This window comes from Phyllobates terribilis, unplaced genomic scaffold (assembly GCF_046119375.1).
Source record: "Phyllobates terribilis strain yellow unplaced genomic scaffold, ASM4611937v1 Scaffold_2__4_contigs__length_985480577, whole genome shotgun sequence".
NCBI classification, from domain to species: Eukaryota; Metazoa; Chordata; class Amphibia; order Anura; family Dendrobatidae; genus Phyllobates; species Phyllobates terribilis.
The window spans coordinates 296,678,630-296,695,817 of NW_027362762.1; the positions used below are offsets into that span (position 1 = coordinate 296,678,630).

Consider the following 17,188-nt stretch of genomic DNA (forward strand, 5'->3'; position numbering starts at 1 on the left):
AACTGCGAGCCGAGTTGATTGAGGTGAAAAAGTTGATTCGTTCCAGGCCAGGACCCGTATCATTCAGACCCAGGAGTGGGTTCCAAAACAGAAGATACCCGGCTTGTGAAGAGTACCGTTCATCAAATCAGAGTACGGTGTGTGTCCACTGTCTAAGATGTGGTGAGGAAGGACATTATGCCAAGGAATGCCAATGGTCATGGTCGTTTGGGTTAAAAGACAGGAGGTTACCAGTGCGGGGCGACTGGTAACCGCGACACGGAGGAGGCCCCAGAAGCAAATCCAAATCTCACCAAACCCCAAAAAGGCGCATGAGGTAAAACGGCTGCATCAGTACTATCCCCAAGTGTGTTCCCATCTACAACAGCTGCAAGGAGACAGGGGCATCAGTTACTTAATGCCGAGTGCGGAGGTCAAACGATGTACTCCTGGGAGGAGGATTCCTCAGCCAGTAAAGATAGCCTCATCAGCCTAATCAGTGAAAGGTGCTTTATACAGTGCCAGCTAGATGGACTCCTAGTAATGGCACTGTGGGACACAGGAGCACAAGTGAGCCTTTTAAATGAAGAATGGAGAAGGCGCTACCTGCCACACACTTGCCTTTGGTCACTAAAAGAACTCTTGGGACCAGTAGAACTCCATGGCAAAGCTGTCAACCCGACCGAACTCCCTTTCATATGCTGGGTGGAATTGACTTTCCAACCCAGAGCCACGAAGAAGAGAAACACCATCAAGCTTTTGGTACCTTTTCTTATGCCCAGTGATCAGAACATGGCAGAGGATCCTATCCTGGGTTATAATGTAATCAGTGAGGTCATCACGAAACACAAGACAGGGGCGTTGGTGGTGGATGCAATTGCCACATCGCTCGCCATACTCAATGCCGTGGTGGAAAATGTGATTCATAGAGTAAAGAAAGCACAGAATACAATGGACCTAAAAGAAGTCAAGGTAGGCTTTCGCCCAACAATCATCCCTGCAAACCAAATGGTGGGAGTGAGGTGTGGAGTCCGAGTAGAACCAAGAAGAAAGTCCAGAAAAGGCTGTTCATGTCAAAAGACTCCTCAGAATTTCCGGAAGGCCTAGTTCAAGGTGAGACTGTGCTTACAATTCATACTAGTGGGATTGTGCGAGTGACAGTACCGGTGATGAATACTATGAAACACGAAATTAGACTGGATCCAAAGACTGTTTTAGGTCACATCAAAACTGTTAAAACGGTATATCCAGCCAGTGTGAGACCCGCCCAGGGGTCTACCGTGAATTCAGTCTCCCCGCAAAGGAACAGGAGTTGCCCAGTGGAGGAAATTGTGCAACCCACCTCGGGGTCCTGGGATTCTCCAGTACCCCTGGGACACTTGTGTGCTGAAGATCTAGCTGTAGCAATACAGATGCTGAGAGAAGAGTGTCATGCGTTCTCCAAAGGTGACTCTGATATAGGCTGTATCCCGTCGTTGCATTTGAAAATCAATTTGAAAGACATGACCCCAGTAACCAGAAGTTACATGTCTGTGCCAAAACCATTATATCGTGAAGTGAAAGAATATTTACAAGATCTCATCAACAGAGGTTGGGTCCAAAGGTCGAAGTTGTCTAATTCCTCTCCTATTGTCTGTGTTAGGTAGAAGGACGGTACGTTGAGACTCTGTTGTGATTACCGGGAACTAAACCGAAAGTCAGTACCTGATCGACACCCTATACCAAAGATCCAAGACAAGCTGGATAGCCTATCAGGAAGCACCTGGTTCTCTGTCCTCGATCAGGGTAAGGCATACCACCAACGGTTTGTCGAAAAGTCCAGTAGACCCTTGACAGCATTCATCACACCATGGGGATTATCTGACTGGATCCGCATACCGTTTGGGCTCAGTTCAGCTCCAGCAGAATTCCAGAGGAGCATGGAGACATGTTTAGAATGATTGGGACGATATCTGCCAGCCGTACTTGGATGACAATTTGGTACACAGCAAAACCTTCCCGGAGCATGTTGAACACGTGAGGACTGTATTACAAAGGTATCAACAACACAGAGTTAAGATGACCCCAAAGAAGTGTGAACTATTCAAAAGACAAGTCCGATTTCTAGGCTAAATTGTTTCCGGAGAAGGATATACCATGGACCCAGCAGAAATTGCTCCGGTACTGACCTTAAAAGACGAGCGGCCCTCTACCGTGAGGGGAGTTAAGGCAGATATTAGGATTCATCTCCTACTATCGTACTTACGTTCGGAACTTCTCCAGGATTGCCGCCCCACTATACCTCCTCTTGGGGACGACAACATAGTCAACAACACCCACGGAGAAAAAGAAGATCGGGTAGGACCGGGTTTAAAAGAAACAACGCCGGTTCATCCCAACAGCCCATTCTCTGGACAGCAGATCACCAGGAGGTATTGGAAGAACTAGTAGACTACCTGGTAAAATCACCCATCTTAGGATATCCTGATTTCAATTTACCATTTGTTCTTCATTGTGACGATTCTCAAGTTGGACTGGGAGCTGCCCTGTATCAGCACCAAGATGACAAAATGAGAGTCATCGGTTACGGTTCTAGAACGTTGACAGACGCCGAGAAGAATTACCATCTACATTCTGGAAAATTGGAGTTCCTGGCATCGAAATGGGCTATCTGTGAACGATTTAGAGATTATCTCTACTACAGCAAAGAGTTTGAGGTATACACTGACAACAACCCTTTGACCTATGTCCTTACTACAGCCAAACTGAATGCAATGGGTCAGAGATGGGTTGCTGAACTAGCTGACTTCAATTTCAGAATCAAGTACAGGCCAGGAAAATGCAATGCGGATGCTGACGGATTGTCAAGAATGCCACTAGAGCCTGAGGAGTTCATGTATGAATGCTCAAAGGAAGTCAGTCTGGAAGCAATGGAGAGCACTACCCAAGCAGTACATGCTTATCAGGAGGAAGTCACACTATTGTGGTGTCCGTTGACGGAGGAAACCACCATAAAAGCGAGAGAACAAGAACACCCCCGGTCTATTCAACAACTACCAAAAGGGAAAATCCGTAGAGCACAACAGGAAGATCGGATAATTGGTAGAATACTACTTTATGTGGACCAAACTCGGCTTCCAAGTAAACGGGAGAGAGACAATGAGTCACCAGCAGTATCTGTTTTAATTAAAGAATGGATGAAGCTCTACCTCAGTGAAGATGGTATCCTGTATCGTAAAGGAGGACAAAACCAGCAGTTGGTACTACCCAGAGTATTCCGTAGCTTGGTCTTCAAAGAACTCCATGAAAACATGGGACACCTGGGAGTGGAAAGGACAACAAATTTGATCTGTGAACGTTTCTTCTGGCCGTACATGCAGAGAGATATTGAGAGGTATGTGACCAGGGAGTGTCGGTGTCTGAAAGATAAACGTCCCAACACATCAACCCGGCACCTATGGGCAACATGCAAACTACGTATCCATTTTAGATGGTCTCAATAGACGTTCTACATCTCGAGACGTGCAAGGGTGGTTACAAATACATCTTGGTGGTGATGGACCATTTCACTCGATTTGCTCAAGCATATGCCACCATCAATAAATTGAGTTGAACAGCAGCAGAGAAGATCTTCAATGATTTTACTTAGAGGTTTGGGTTCCCTACGAGGTTACACCACGACCAAGGAAGAGAATTTGAGAACCAGCTCTTTGCCAAGCTAGGAAGGTACTGTAGAATTCAGAGATCCCACAAAACGCCCTATCACCCAGAGGGTAAGGGACAAGTGGAACATTTTAACTGGACATTATTGTCGATGTTGCGCACTTTAACAGCTGATGAGAAGAAAGACTGGAAGAGTTCTCTGTCAAAAGTGGTACATGCCCATAACTGTACAAAGAGCGATGCAACGGCTTAATCACCCTTTTTTCTATTGTATGGACGATCGCGAAGACTGTCAATTGACATCATGTTCGATACTCCGGTGTGTAATGCAGCGGCTTGCTGCATTGCTAGAATGTCCAGGGGGTGCGCTCTAGCTGACCATTTACCTCCCCCTCAGGTGACTGATCACAGGTCCTGTGTGCACAAAAGGATATATAAACCCTGGTAGTTTTGAAAAAGGGAGAGAAAGAGTGGCCTGGTGAGGCCTAGAGAAAGAGTGGCCTGGTGAGGCCTAGAGAGAGAGGCCCGGTGAAGCCTGGAAGGCAGAGGCTGGATCCCCGGTGTTTGAGATACCAATAGCCTTGGAGGACGAGAGGCCTGGTCCCTGTGTGGGACTCCACTAGCCTGGAAGGCAGAGGCTGGATCCCCTGTGTTTGAGATACCAGTAGCCTTGGAAGGTACGTGGCCCGGAGGCCCCATCTGGGAAGCCTTAAAGCCACAGCTGTGGCAGAACCGAGCTGACTGAAGCAGCTACGACCCGGCAAAGGTAAAAACGCTGCTTGATGTGGACATTGATATTGTTACCTTGCTGAAGGCTGTATCTGGAGCCAAGTGGGCATGTCTGTCACTAGAAAGGCTCTGGGATATTATGTGTAACATGTCGGCGAGCCACTGAGATGGACTATGTTATGAGTGGTTTATGGGATGTAATAAACTGCTGGACTGTGAATTACCGTTAAAACGTTGCATGTGTGCTTTAATTGACCCGGTGAAGCGAGTGCCCCCAGCGTGATGAATAGCGCTACCTTACAGGTGTCAGAAACTTACAGAATGTATCCGGAGTACGTTAGGAAATGGAAGGAACGGATGGCAGAGGCATACAACATAGCATCCAATGTGGTTACGCAAGGACAGAGCAAGAGTAAGGAGTACTATGATCGAAAATGTTATGGAGCAGAATTGGCACCGGGAAGCCGGGTGCTAGTCAAGAACGTACGTGAGAAAGGCGGTCCAGGAAAACTTTGTTCGTACTGGGAAGACAAGGTGCATGTGCTCGCTAGGAGGAAAGCTGATGACAGCCCAGTGTATGAAATCCGATTGGAAACGGAAGACAAGAAAACCAGAATAGTTCATCGGAATTTACTACTACCCTGTGATTATCTCCCACCACAACAAGTCTTCCCAGAAGTAGACCGACATCGTCCGAGATCGACTAAGGGACCACCATAGATTGAAGCTCCAGAGGTGGATAGTCACCTTGAAAGTTCCGATGGAGAAGAACACACAGTTGTATTTCTCAGACCGGCAAGGAGAGGGGTGTACCAACCTCAGGAGAGTGAACTAGGTCCTGAGGCTCCAGAGTTCGAAAGTTCGTACTAAGGAGTACAGATGAAGTCCAATTCAGATCTGATGATTGAACACCGGTCCCTGAAGAAACCGATCGACACTCAGGAGGAGCAGAATTATCAGACCGTGCGGAAACAGGTGACTCAGGAGAAGTACAGGCAGCTCCAAGAGCATCTGAGGATGCACGGGAAATGACTGCGGCGGAAGAAACTCCTGTGATTGAAGAACCCCTGGTATCTGAGGAACAACCCACCAGAAGGATGTCGACTCCAGAAGTGAGGAGGCCCGTGATGCTGACGTATGAGACACTTGGTGAACCGAGTCAAGTGCCAAGGACTGTTGACTGGAAACAGCTATCTCTGCCTGTGGACCAGGTAAGCCCACTTGAGTGGTACTCACCACTGAGAGGCAGTATGGGAGATGTTGCCTAGTGGAAAGACTTGTTTTCATGCTTTGATTTTCCTTAAAAGACTTTGTAGAAACAAAGAACTGTTAAAGCATAGAGACAGAGCTGGTTGAAGACGTACGAAAAGCTCCAGCTGAAGAGATGGTGATTGTTTTGTGTTAATTGTTTATTTCTTACAGGCATCCTACAAGAAAAAGGTTGTAAGATAATGGTTGTTATCAATGTTTATGAACGTTATACCAATTTCATAATGCCAATTTGTATATAAAGTTATCCAAGTTTCACCATTGTCTCAGAATTGGTCAGATTAACCAATTAAGACGAATGTCGAGGACGACATTCAAATAGGAGGGAAGAGTGTGACAGGCAGAAATAGTGCTGTTGCTTTAAAAGCATTCAGCAACTATTAGAAGTAACACAAGCACATGAAACAGGAAGTGTTGTGCTCCAGAAGCATCCAGCAACTAGAGGGGTTAACACAGTCACAGGAGAAGGGGAGTGTTTTAGCAGAGCCCCAGGGGGATTGTGGGGAAGTTGTTTACTGTCTGGCTGGTGCCGAAAAGAAAGGTGGTGTGTGAGTTCTGTATCTCACAGAAGCGCCCCTGCAAGTGAAAAAGATTCAAGTCAGAAGTAAAGCTAAGCACAGGTCAGGTAGAGTTCCTGACCTAGCAGTGCAGAGTATTGTCAGGCAGAAAGATAAGGACTGGAAGAAATGGAGTCACAGGGATCATCTCCCTCAGCAAACCCTCCCCCCTCCTCCATCTCACGGTGCTGTAAAGAATGCTGTGTTCATTAATGTGCCTTTGCATTAGAACTGTGCTGTCCTGTACTACTGGGAAGACTGTGAACTGCTGCGCTGCTAAGGAAACTGTACTGTTTGTCACTGGCGCCTGTTGCTCATAAGACTTAACTTGCACTGGCTGTGCGGCTTCTTATTAAATGCTACTGTTCTACCGTTTATGAGGACTCTTGACAAGTGTGTCTACCTACAACCTACATGTCTGTGCCTGAAGGTCAATACCCCTGTGTGCCTGAGAGAAGCTGCAGCACATGGTCTACGGTCGCCCTGAGTAACGGTTTCCCCAGGATTCCAAAGAATTCATGTAACCTGTCTCACCCCTATCTGAACCTAGTGGCATGCGTGTAACATATTCCTGGACCTGGGTGAAAATGGTGTGAGAATGCCAAAAATCACAACATTTTAGCACAGATTCAAATTGCTCCAAAATTATACGACTTTTCAAAGCATTTTACATCAGAATGCTGGCATAAAAGCTGTGATGAATCGCTCGCAATGGTTTTTTTTTCTACTCTTGACAGGTGCCTTTATTTTCACTTTAACAAAGGTGGTTTTAATGTGCTAGAGATAGGTAAGAGAAGAGATAGGGCTGGGGCGGCAAGGTGACTATAGCTTAGGCCCTTCACACACACACACACACACATATATATATATATATATATATGGATAATAGATAGGTGATATAGACAGATGATATATGCAGATAGATAGACAATAGATAGCGATGTGGATACAGCTAGATATGGACAGATAGATAATAGATGATATAGATAGATATGGGGTAGATAGATAATAGATAGATAGAGCTATGAATATAGATAGATATGGACAGATAGGGGAGATAGACTGGCTGCAGACAGACAGCTCCTCACTATACTGGGCATATGTGGCAGATTAGGGCATAGTGTCCCTAGCGCCCCTCCAGAGGAGCAGAGCCCGCTGTGTGGCTGGGAGCCTGCTGCTGACAGGAAGCAGCCCCTCTCCTCGGCTGTACGAGGACTGTGCGCCTGATGTGAGGAGGAAGGAGCCGCGCACACGCCGCCGCCGCCTCATCACCTGCTCCTCAGACTGACAGAGCATGAGGAGCCGCCACTAGAGCCGCAGCCCTGCAGATGAGCCCCGAGCACTAGGTAGGTTGTTCTCCCCCCTGCTCTCTGTGCTATCGCTCATCTCCTGTGCCCACCGCTGTGTGCCCATCTTTGCTGCCCATCCCCTGGTGTGTTGTGGGAAGGTCCACCTGATGGTATATTGGGTGGTAAGGGGGAGAGCAGGCTGCAGGCCCTGTGCACGTCAGTGTGTCTGTGTGGTGCCTTCCATACTACAGTGGGCTGTGTACATTGCTGTGGACGTCATGTGCTCGGGACATAAGCGCTGTGTGCAGGAGCCATCTCTCTGGTTTAGATAATATGTGTGAGCGCAGCTACAGGTGAAGGATACAGCACTCCGGTCCCCTCCCCCAAATCACAGTGGTTGTCATGACGACGGAGCTACCAGCTGCAGCATCCAAGTTATATGCGGGGAGGAGGAGACGCGGGGAGGGCAAGGTTCAGCTGCGGCGGGCGAGACGTGCGCACTACCTACTGCACAGGGAAGCCGGGCTGGGCATGTGACCTGCTGAGGAGCACTGCCCTGGGGATGTACCACTGTAAACCAGTGACCTGCTGAGGAACACTGCCCTTGGGATGTTCCACTGTAAATTAGTGACCTGCTGGGGAACACTGCCCTGGGGATGTACCACTGTAAACCAGTGACCTGCTGAGGAACACTGCCCTTGGGATGTTCCACTGTAAATTAGTGACCTGCTGGGGAACACTGCCCTGGGCATGTACCACTGTAAATTAGTGACCTGCTGGGGAACACTGCCCTTGGGATGTTCCACTGTAAACTAGTGACATGGTGGGGAGCACTGCCCTGGGGATGTACCACTGTAAACCAGTGACTTCCTGGGGAACACTGCCCTGGGAATGTTAAACTGTAAACCAGTGACCATCTGAGGAACACTGCCCTGGGGATGTACCACTGTAAACTAGTGACCTTCTGGGGAACACTGCCCTGGGGATGTTCCACTCTAAACTAGTGACTTGCTGGGGAACACTGCCCTGGGGATATACCACTGTAAACCAGTGTCCTTCTGGGGAACACTGCCCTGGGGATGTACCACTGTAAACCAGTGACCGTCTGAGGAACACTGCCCTGGGGATGTACCACTGTAAACCAGTGACCATTTGAGGAACACTGCCCTGGGGATGTACCACTGTATACTAGTGACCTTCTGGGGAACACTGCCCTGGGGTTGTACCACTGTAAACTAGTGACCTACTGAGGAACACTGCCCTGGGGATGTTCCACTGTAAACTAGTGATCTGCTGGGGAACACTTCCCTGGGGATGTACAACTGTATACTAGTGACCTGCTGAGGAACACTGCCCTGGGGATGTACCACTGTATACTAGTGACCTTCTGGGGAACACTGCCCTGGGGATGTACCACTGTACACTAGTGACCTTCTGGGGAACACTGCCTTGGTGATGTACCATTGTAAACTAGTGACCTACTGAGGAACACTGCCCTGGGGATGTTCCACTGTAAACTAGTGACCTGCTGGGGAACTCTGCCCTGGGGATGTACCACTGTATACTAGTGATCTTCTGGGGAACACTGTCCTGGGGATGTACCACTGTATACTAGTGACCTGCTGGGGAACACTGCCCTGGGGATGTACTACTGTAAACCAGTGACCTGCTGGGGAACACTACCCTTGGGATGTACCACTGTAACCAGTGACCTGCTGAGGAACACTGCCCTGGGGATGTACCACTGTAAACCAGTGACCTGTTGGGGAACACTGTCCTGGGGATGTACCACTGTATACTAGTGACCTGCTGGGGAACACTGCCCTGGGGATATACCACTGTAAACCAGTGACCTGCTGAGGAACACTGCCCTGGGGATGTACCACTGTAAACTAGTGACCTGTTGAGGAACACTGCCCTGGGGATGTTCCACTGTAAACTAGCGACCTGCTGGGTAACACTCCCCTGGTGATGTACCACTGTATACTAGTGACCTGCTGGGGAACACTGTCCTGGGGATGTACCACTGTATACTAGTGACCTGCTGGGGAACACTGTCCTGGGGATGTACCACTGTAAACCAGTGACCTGCTGGGGAACACTACCTTTGGGATGTACCACTGTAAACCACTGACCATTTGAGGAACACTGCCCTGGGGATGTACCACTGTAAACCAGTGACCATTTGAGGAACACTGCCCTGGGGATGTACCACTGTATACTAGTGACCTTCTGGGGAACACTGCCCTGGGGTTGCACCACTGTAAACTAGTGACCTACTGAGGAACACTGCCCTGGGGATGTTCCACTGTAAACTAGTGACCTGCTGGGGAACACTTCCCTGGGGATGTACGACTGTATACTAGTGACCTGCTGAGGAACACTGCCCTGGGGATGTACCACTGTATACTAGTGACCTTCTGGGGAACACTGCCCTGGGGATGTACCACTGTACACTAGTGACCTTCTGGGGAACACTGCCTTGGTGATGTACCATTGTAAACTAGTGACCTTCTGAGGAACACTGCCCTGGGGATGTTCCACTGTAAACTAGTGACCTGCTGGGGAACTCTGCCCTGGGGATGTACCACTGTATACTAGTGATCTTCTGGGGAACACTGCCCTGGGGATGTACCACTGTATTCTAGTGACCTGCTGGGGAACACTGTCCTGGGGATGTACCACTGTATACTAGTGACCTGCTGGGGAACACTGCCCTGGGGATGTACTACTGTAAACCAGTGACCTGCTGAGGAACACTGCCCTTGGGATGTACCACTGTAAACCAGTGACCTGCTGGGGAACACTGAGCTGGGGATGTACCACTGTATACTAGTGACCTGCTGAGGAACACTGCCCTGGGGATGTACCACTGTATACTAGTGACCTTCTGGGGAACACTGCCCTGGGGATGTACCACTGTATACTAGTGACCTGCTGAGGAACACTGCCCTGGGGATGTACCACTGTATACTAGTGACCTTCTGGGGAACACTGCCCTGGGGATGTACCACTGTATACTAGTGACCTGCTGAGGAACACTGCCCTGGGGATGTTTCGCTGTAAACCAGTGACCTGCTGAAATATAATGCACTGGGGATGTATCACTGAAAGCTAGTGGCCTGCTGAGGTATACTGCATTAGGGTTGGGAAAATGTATTTTGGTTCCCTAGGCTGATGAAGCCAATAGTGTTCCACCACCCACTTCCCAGCAAATGAATTGGTCAGTAACTAAGGTAACAAGACCCCTAACACAAACCTCCTTTTGGTCAGGTAACAAGCTCAGACGACCAACCACCACTTCCACTAGATTTGTTACCTTTTTTTTACCCAAAAAGATCAGCAAAAGTAAAAAAAAAAAAAAAAGTGCTGTACTCTAGGTGTGTGACTTAACAGGAAGTGCAATTTCACAGTTAGATATTGAATCATTCATTATTTGCGGACCATTTACACTATACTAGGAGCAAATAGCGATATTCATATTTGACATCCTATATTTTAAATGTCCCAAAAATAGTAATGGAAACTAATATAACTTAATTATAATGGCTTCTCAGTCTGAGTATTTGCTCCATTAAAATAAAAACACTTACCGGTATACTCACTTTCCGTGCTGGCGCCATTCCATCAGTGATGGTACTTGTTTACTCTCGGGGCTCACGTGAGGTTGTTACATCATGTGAGCCCTGTGCTCAATCAGCGCCTTCTTCATTGTTTCCGCCTTCGAACATCGGCAGGAAATCAGGGCTGCGGCTGCTCTCTGACTTCCTGTTGATGTTCAATATGTCCGAAAGAGGGGACAGTGAAGATGGCGCTGATTGGGCTCAGTGACATAACAACCAATCATGAGCCCCGGGAGAAAGCAAGTATCATCACCGAAGGAATGGCGCTGGCACGGAAAGTGAGTATAAGGTTATGTGCACACGGTGCGTTTTTGGTGCGTTTTTTCAGCGCAGAAGTGGGCCAAAAACGCATTGCATACCTTATTCCATGACTTTCTATGACATTTTGCAAGTACTGTGCACATGATCAGGAATTTTCCTGAGCGGATTTCATGTGCGGAAAAAACGAAGCATGTCCATTCTTTGTGCTTTTCCGCATGCGTTTTTGCCTATAGAATGCACTGGAAAAAACGTATGGCAAACCCGCAGGCAAAAACGCACAAAGAACACATGTAAAACGCTGCAGATTTTCCACAGCGTTTTTGCTGCCAAGAGGTGCAAAAACGCTGTAGAAATTTCTGCAAGCAATTCCTGAATGTGCGCACATAGCCTTAGTGTTTTTTCATTTTCACAGGGCAAACACTCTGATTGAAAAGAGGTTGTCTGAGTAGTGGACAACACCTTTAAGGTGTCCAGCATTCGGTAGATGCACTAATAGAATCTTTCCAGATCCCATTATAGATAAATGGATATATCTGATAATTTTTGCGTCCATCATGCCACAAATACAGCTTGCAACAAAACTGATTGTGGTTCCGTATTTCTGTACTGATAGTGGTTCTCGTGACGTATTTCTGTACTGATGGCAGTTCTAGTGCCTTATTCCTGTCTTGTTGGTGGTTCTGGTGATATATTCATGTAGTAGTGTTTGTTCTGGTGCTGTTTTCATGTACTACTGGTAGCTTTAATGATGTATTCATGTAGTGATGATGGTTCTGCTGTTATAATCATCATCATCAGTGCAAAACAAAATCATCATTAGAACATAAATAGATCTCCAGAGCCATCAATAGTACATGAATACGGCACCAGAGTAATTAAATAGGGCACTAGAACCACCATCAGCACATGAATACATGAATCTCACCAAAGCCATCATCAATACATGAATTTATCACCAGAACCACCATCACTAAATTAATACGTCACCAGAACCACCGTAAGTCTTTGAATGCAAGAACCAAGCTTAGTACAGCAATCAATCTTAATGTCAAGTCAGCCCCATATACATTTGTATTGTATGAACCTACAAGTCTCAGTATGTCCTTAACAGTCACAAGGAGATACTAGGATTTGTTTTTAACAGCCATCATCAGATAGTGGACCATCCAGGAACCACTGTGTTGACATGCTGGCTATATCACAAATAAAAATTCTCTGATTAGAGCCATTCTTTCTTTTCTGCTTCATCTTGCCCAGACGCCATGATGACTATTCATATCCACAGTTTGTCTCTGCAGAGTTCCCTCTCCTTTAGTTTTCTGCAGCACACCCAGACACGATGTTCGTAAAAATAAGATTGCTATTAAAATGCCCTCTGCATAAAAACATCTGTCTATTCTATGCCCTAAATATACCACCTATGGTATATGGTCTTCACAATGTACACCTTTAAAGGGGTTGTCCAGTCTGATTCTACAAGTCTGCAGTCACTTTGTGACTTTGTACAGTTCCCCCACAGGACCAAACACCATAGCCCCCAGCATACAGTATGATCACCACAGCCCCATTTATAGTATGGTCACCACCACCCCCTCTTCAGTATAATGTCCTCCACAGCCCCCTATGCCATATGGTTACCACAGACCCTATACAGTATGGTGTTCCCAGAGCCCCCTATACAGAATGATGTCTCCGCATCCATTCATATAATGTTTCCCACAGCATCCAGTATAATGTTCCCCTTAGCCTCCTGTATAGTATTCTTTAATCTACCCAAAGCCCCCTATATAATATGGTGTCTCCATAGCCCAGGTATAATGTCCTCCACAGCCCTCCATTTAGTGGCCAATTAATATAATTAAAAAAAAAAAGAAAAGCTTACACTTGCCTAATCCTGACTACCCGTCCACCATGGCCGCTGCCTCCTCTTCTATCTGGTATAGCAGTGGGCGCTGGACGGTGCGATGTAGTGATGTTATTGTACTGCCTGCAGTCCTCCAACAGACCACAGTCCGGAAGTAGCTTGCGTCTTGCTGGAGTTACAGGCAGAGCAGGGAGCTGATTAGCGTGCTCCTCTGCTCCAGTACTGGCGCTCACATCAGTTGTATCTGCTTCTTAAAATGGCTGATTGGTGGAGGTGATGTGTGTTGCACCCCCACCAATCACATATTGATGACCATCCTAAGGATAGGCCATCAGTATAAAAGTCCCGGATAACCTCAAGAGTGAAAAAAGAAAAAAAATTCCGCCATGTTTTTTGGGTCTTGTTTTTACTGCAAACATTGTGTGGCAAAATTACTCTTCAGGTCAGTACTATTACAGTGATACCAAATATCTTTATATATTTATGTGAACAAAAAAGGTTCAAAAAAAGTTTTTTTATATATTAGTAAAAAAAAATTGTAATTAAAAAAATAATTGTGTTATCGTTTCTGAGACACATAACTTTTTTGTCAGTCAATGAAGCTGTATGAGAGTGTGTGTTTTTAGAATACAATGATCTGATTGTTTTTATTGCACATTTGTAATTTCTGGCATTTCAATATTCTTTTTTTTTAATGCTGTTTATTGTTCAAGTTATTTTATATATTCATAGATCAGACTTTTACAAACACGACAGTACAAAACGCTTATTTTAATCATTTTCTGATTTGGAAAAGGAAAGTGATTCAAACTTTTATGATTTTTTTTTTTTTAATTTAAAAAAACAAACACTTTAAAGGGAATCCCTCATTAGGATTTCGTCCCCCAAACTAATTATATGAACATGTAGCTCTTTCATAACAAGTCCAGCAATACTTTTACATGGCCAGTCCTTTCCTTTATTACTGAGAAATCAGCGTTTGAATTTATATACAAATGATGCTGTAGATCTGAAGCCTCTGTCACTCCAGCTCTATTCTATGCCCAGCACCGCCTCCTCCTGCTTGACTGACAGCTCCTTTGCCTGAAGTCACACAGCATAGAGGCTGTGGTGGGAATAGAGCAGGAGTTACAGAGGCTTCAGAACTACCGTAACTCTTCAGCCTCATTTGCATGTTAATTCTATAGCTGATTTTTCAGTAATGGAGGAGCCGACTGCTCATGTAAAGATATTTATGGACTTGTCTTTGAAAGAGCTACATGCACATATAAATAGTTTGGGGTGTGAAATCCTGCTCACAGTTTAATTACTTTTCATTTATTTTTTTCTCTATTTGTTTGCTTGTGTTGTATACTGCAATACTTACAATATATAGTAAAAATTACAATCTCCCATAAACGCCAGCCACAAGGCTTCACAGGCCCACTGGAAAGTTGGAATGCTGGGAGTTGAAAGATGGTGACGATGAAGGAGGCACTTTGCTGTTAGAGGCAGTTGCCGGCTGTCTTTGTATGGCGCTCTGTAGCCCACTCAATAGACCCCCACTGGACATGTGGCGTAGTACTTATACGTCGCACATCGGAAGGTCTTAAGAATGCCAGAAAAAAATGTATGTTCAAAATAACACATAGTAAAATGCTTTTTAATATACAGATCTAAACCCTTTGTGAAAAGGGACACCCAACAAACGTTCATTTGACACTACACTTGCTATATCGGCAGAGCTGTATGGCCAAGTTCAAACCAGGTTATGCTCCGTGCATTTGAATGCTAGAGGTAAATATAGTCTAAGGGTATATATAGTCTAAGGGTATGTTAGCACGACATCTTATAGACTCCAGAGTACCCACCTAACTGTGCAAGAGAAAGATGCTTCAGGAAAATGCCAGCGGTGTCTTTCCTTGCCGTCGGGCATGTTTCTTTTTTTGTTTTGTTGTTTTGACATTATGTTTACAATAGTGAGCAGCTTCCAAGCCAAAGAATAGTCAGGGATCTTTTTTATAACCGCTTTGCCACTTTCAAAGACCGAAGAGGTTAAAAGTAGATGAAAAAAATGAAACATCTACATAGACATTTGCACGAACCTTAAAAAGATAAAAGTTTTGACTCTGACCTCCTTACTATTGCTTTTTTCTGGATACAATAGCACCACAAACTCAGCAGAGAGCATAAAATGATGTGAACCTTCATTTTCTTTTAATTTTTATACATAATTAAAGCACCACTTTTTTTTTCAGCGCTAGCTTATCGCTTTAAATGGCAGGTCTCCAAATGGAGACTTTTGTGAGTAGCTCTGCACAGAAGAGCAGATCTAGATTCACATCTACTGGCTTAAGAGTTGGAGAGAGAAGTTAAAGGGGTTGTGCCACGAACAAAAGTACATTTTAATCAACAGATCTTGGAATAAAAATGAACTCCACAATTGGATGTTTTTAAAAAAATGTTCCTGTGCTGAGATAATCTTATAATCACCATTTCCACCCCTGATGAAGCCACCCTGGTAGTGGCGATACTCTTGGGGTTGAAGGTTTTCTCGTACCTCCTTTGTGTATATTGCTACACTGTCACCTATGGTTACTACCTTTTCCTTGTGACCTTTTGATTGCATTATTGCTATAGCCTATTCCCATTTTTTTTCATCTGTCTGGTGTTCTAATTATTTTTTTGTGAATTGTGCCTACAGCATACTATCTGCACTTTTGTGAGTATCACCTTGTATCAGAACACGTGATCTTTAATATTGATGGGATGGGTTGCTACATGTACAGTGGTGGCCAAAAGTATTGGCACCCCTGCAATTCTGTCAGATAATACTCAGTTTCTTCCTGAAAATGATTGCAATCACAAATTCTTTGGTATTATTATCTTCATTTAATTTGTCTTCAATGAAAAAACACAAAAAGAATTGTCCTAAAGCCAAATTGGATATAATTACACACCAAACCTAAAAAAGGGGGTGGACAAAAGTATTGGCACTGTTTGAAAAATCATGTGATGCTTCTCTAATTCGTGTAATTAACAGCACCTGTAACTTACCTGTGGCACCTGACAGGTGTTGGCAATAACTAAATCACACTTGCAGCCAGTTAACATGGATTAAAGTTGACTCAACCTCTGTCATGTGTCCTTGTGTGTACCACATTGAGCATGGAGAAAAGAAAGAAGACCAAAGAACTGTCTGAGGACTTGAGAAACCAAATTGTGAGGAAGCATGAGCAATCTCAAGGCTACAAGTCCAGCTCCAAAGACCTGAATGTTCCTGTGTCTTCCGTGCGCAGTGTCATCAAGAAGTTTAAAGCCCATGGCACTGTGGCTAACCTCCCTAGATGTGGACGGAAAAGAAAAATTGACGAGAGTTTTCAACGCAAGATTGTGCGGATGGTGGATAAAGAACCTCGACTAACATCCAAACAAGTTCAAGCTGCCCTGCAGTCCGAGGGTACAACAGTGTCAATCCGTACTATCCGTCGGCGTCTGAATGAAAAGGGACTGTATGGTAGGATACCCAGGAAGACCCCACTTCTTACCCTGAGACATAAAAAAGCCAGGCTGGAGTTTGCCAAAACTTACCTGAGAAAGCCTAAAACGTTTTGGAAGAATGTTCTCTGGTCAGATGAGACAAAAGTAGAGCTTTTTGGGAAAAAGCATCAACATAGAGTGTACAGGATAAAAAAAGAGGCATTCAAAGAAAAGAACACGGTCCCTACAGTCAAACATGGCGGAGGTTCCCTGATGTTTTGGGGTTGCTTTGCTACCTCTGGCACTGGACTGCTTGACCGTGTGCATGGCATTATGAAGTCTGAAGACTACCAACAAATTTTGCAGCATAATGTAGGGCCCAGTGTGAGAAAGCTGGGTCTCCCTCAGTGGCATGGGTCTTCCGGCAGGACAATGACCCAAAACACACTTCCAAACCCGGCAGGTCCGTCTGCCCCGTCTCATGCTGCACATAACACATCTGCATCTCTGGCTGCT

General features: G+C 45.6%; 1 protein-coding gene across 3 annotated transcripts in view; it reads left to right on the forward strand.

The window, feature by feature from the left end:
• Nucleotides 1-7,053: 7,053 nt before the first annotated feature.
• NALCN (sodium leak channel, non-selective) overlaps nucleotides 7,054-17,188 on the forward strand; it is an 850,352-nt gene continuing 840,217 nt past the window's right edge. For 2 of the 3 annotated variants that reach the window (XM_073664203.1, XM_073664204.1), the window contains exon 1: nucleotides 7,054-7,522. The gene's annotated coding sequence lies outside the window, so the exon portion shown is untranslated. The remainder of the gene's footprint in view (nucleotides 7,523-17,188) is intronic. The other variant, XM_073664206.1, reaches the window with a different exon arrangement.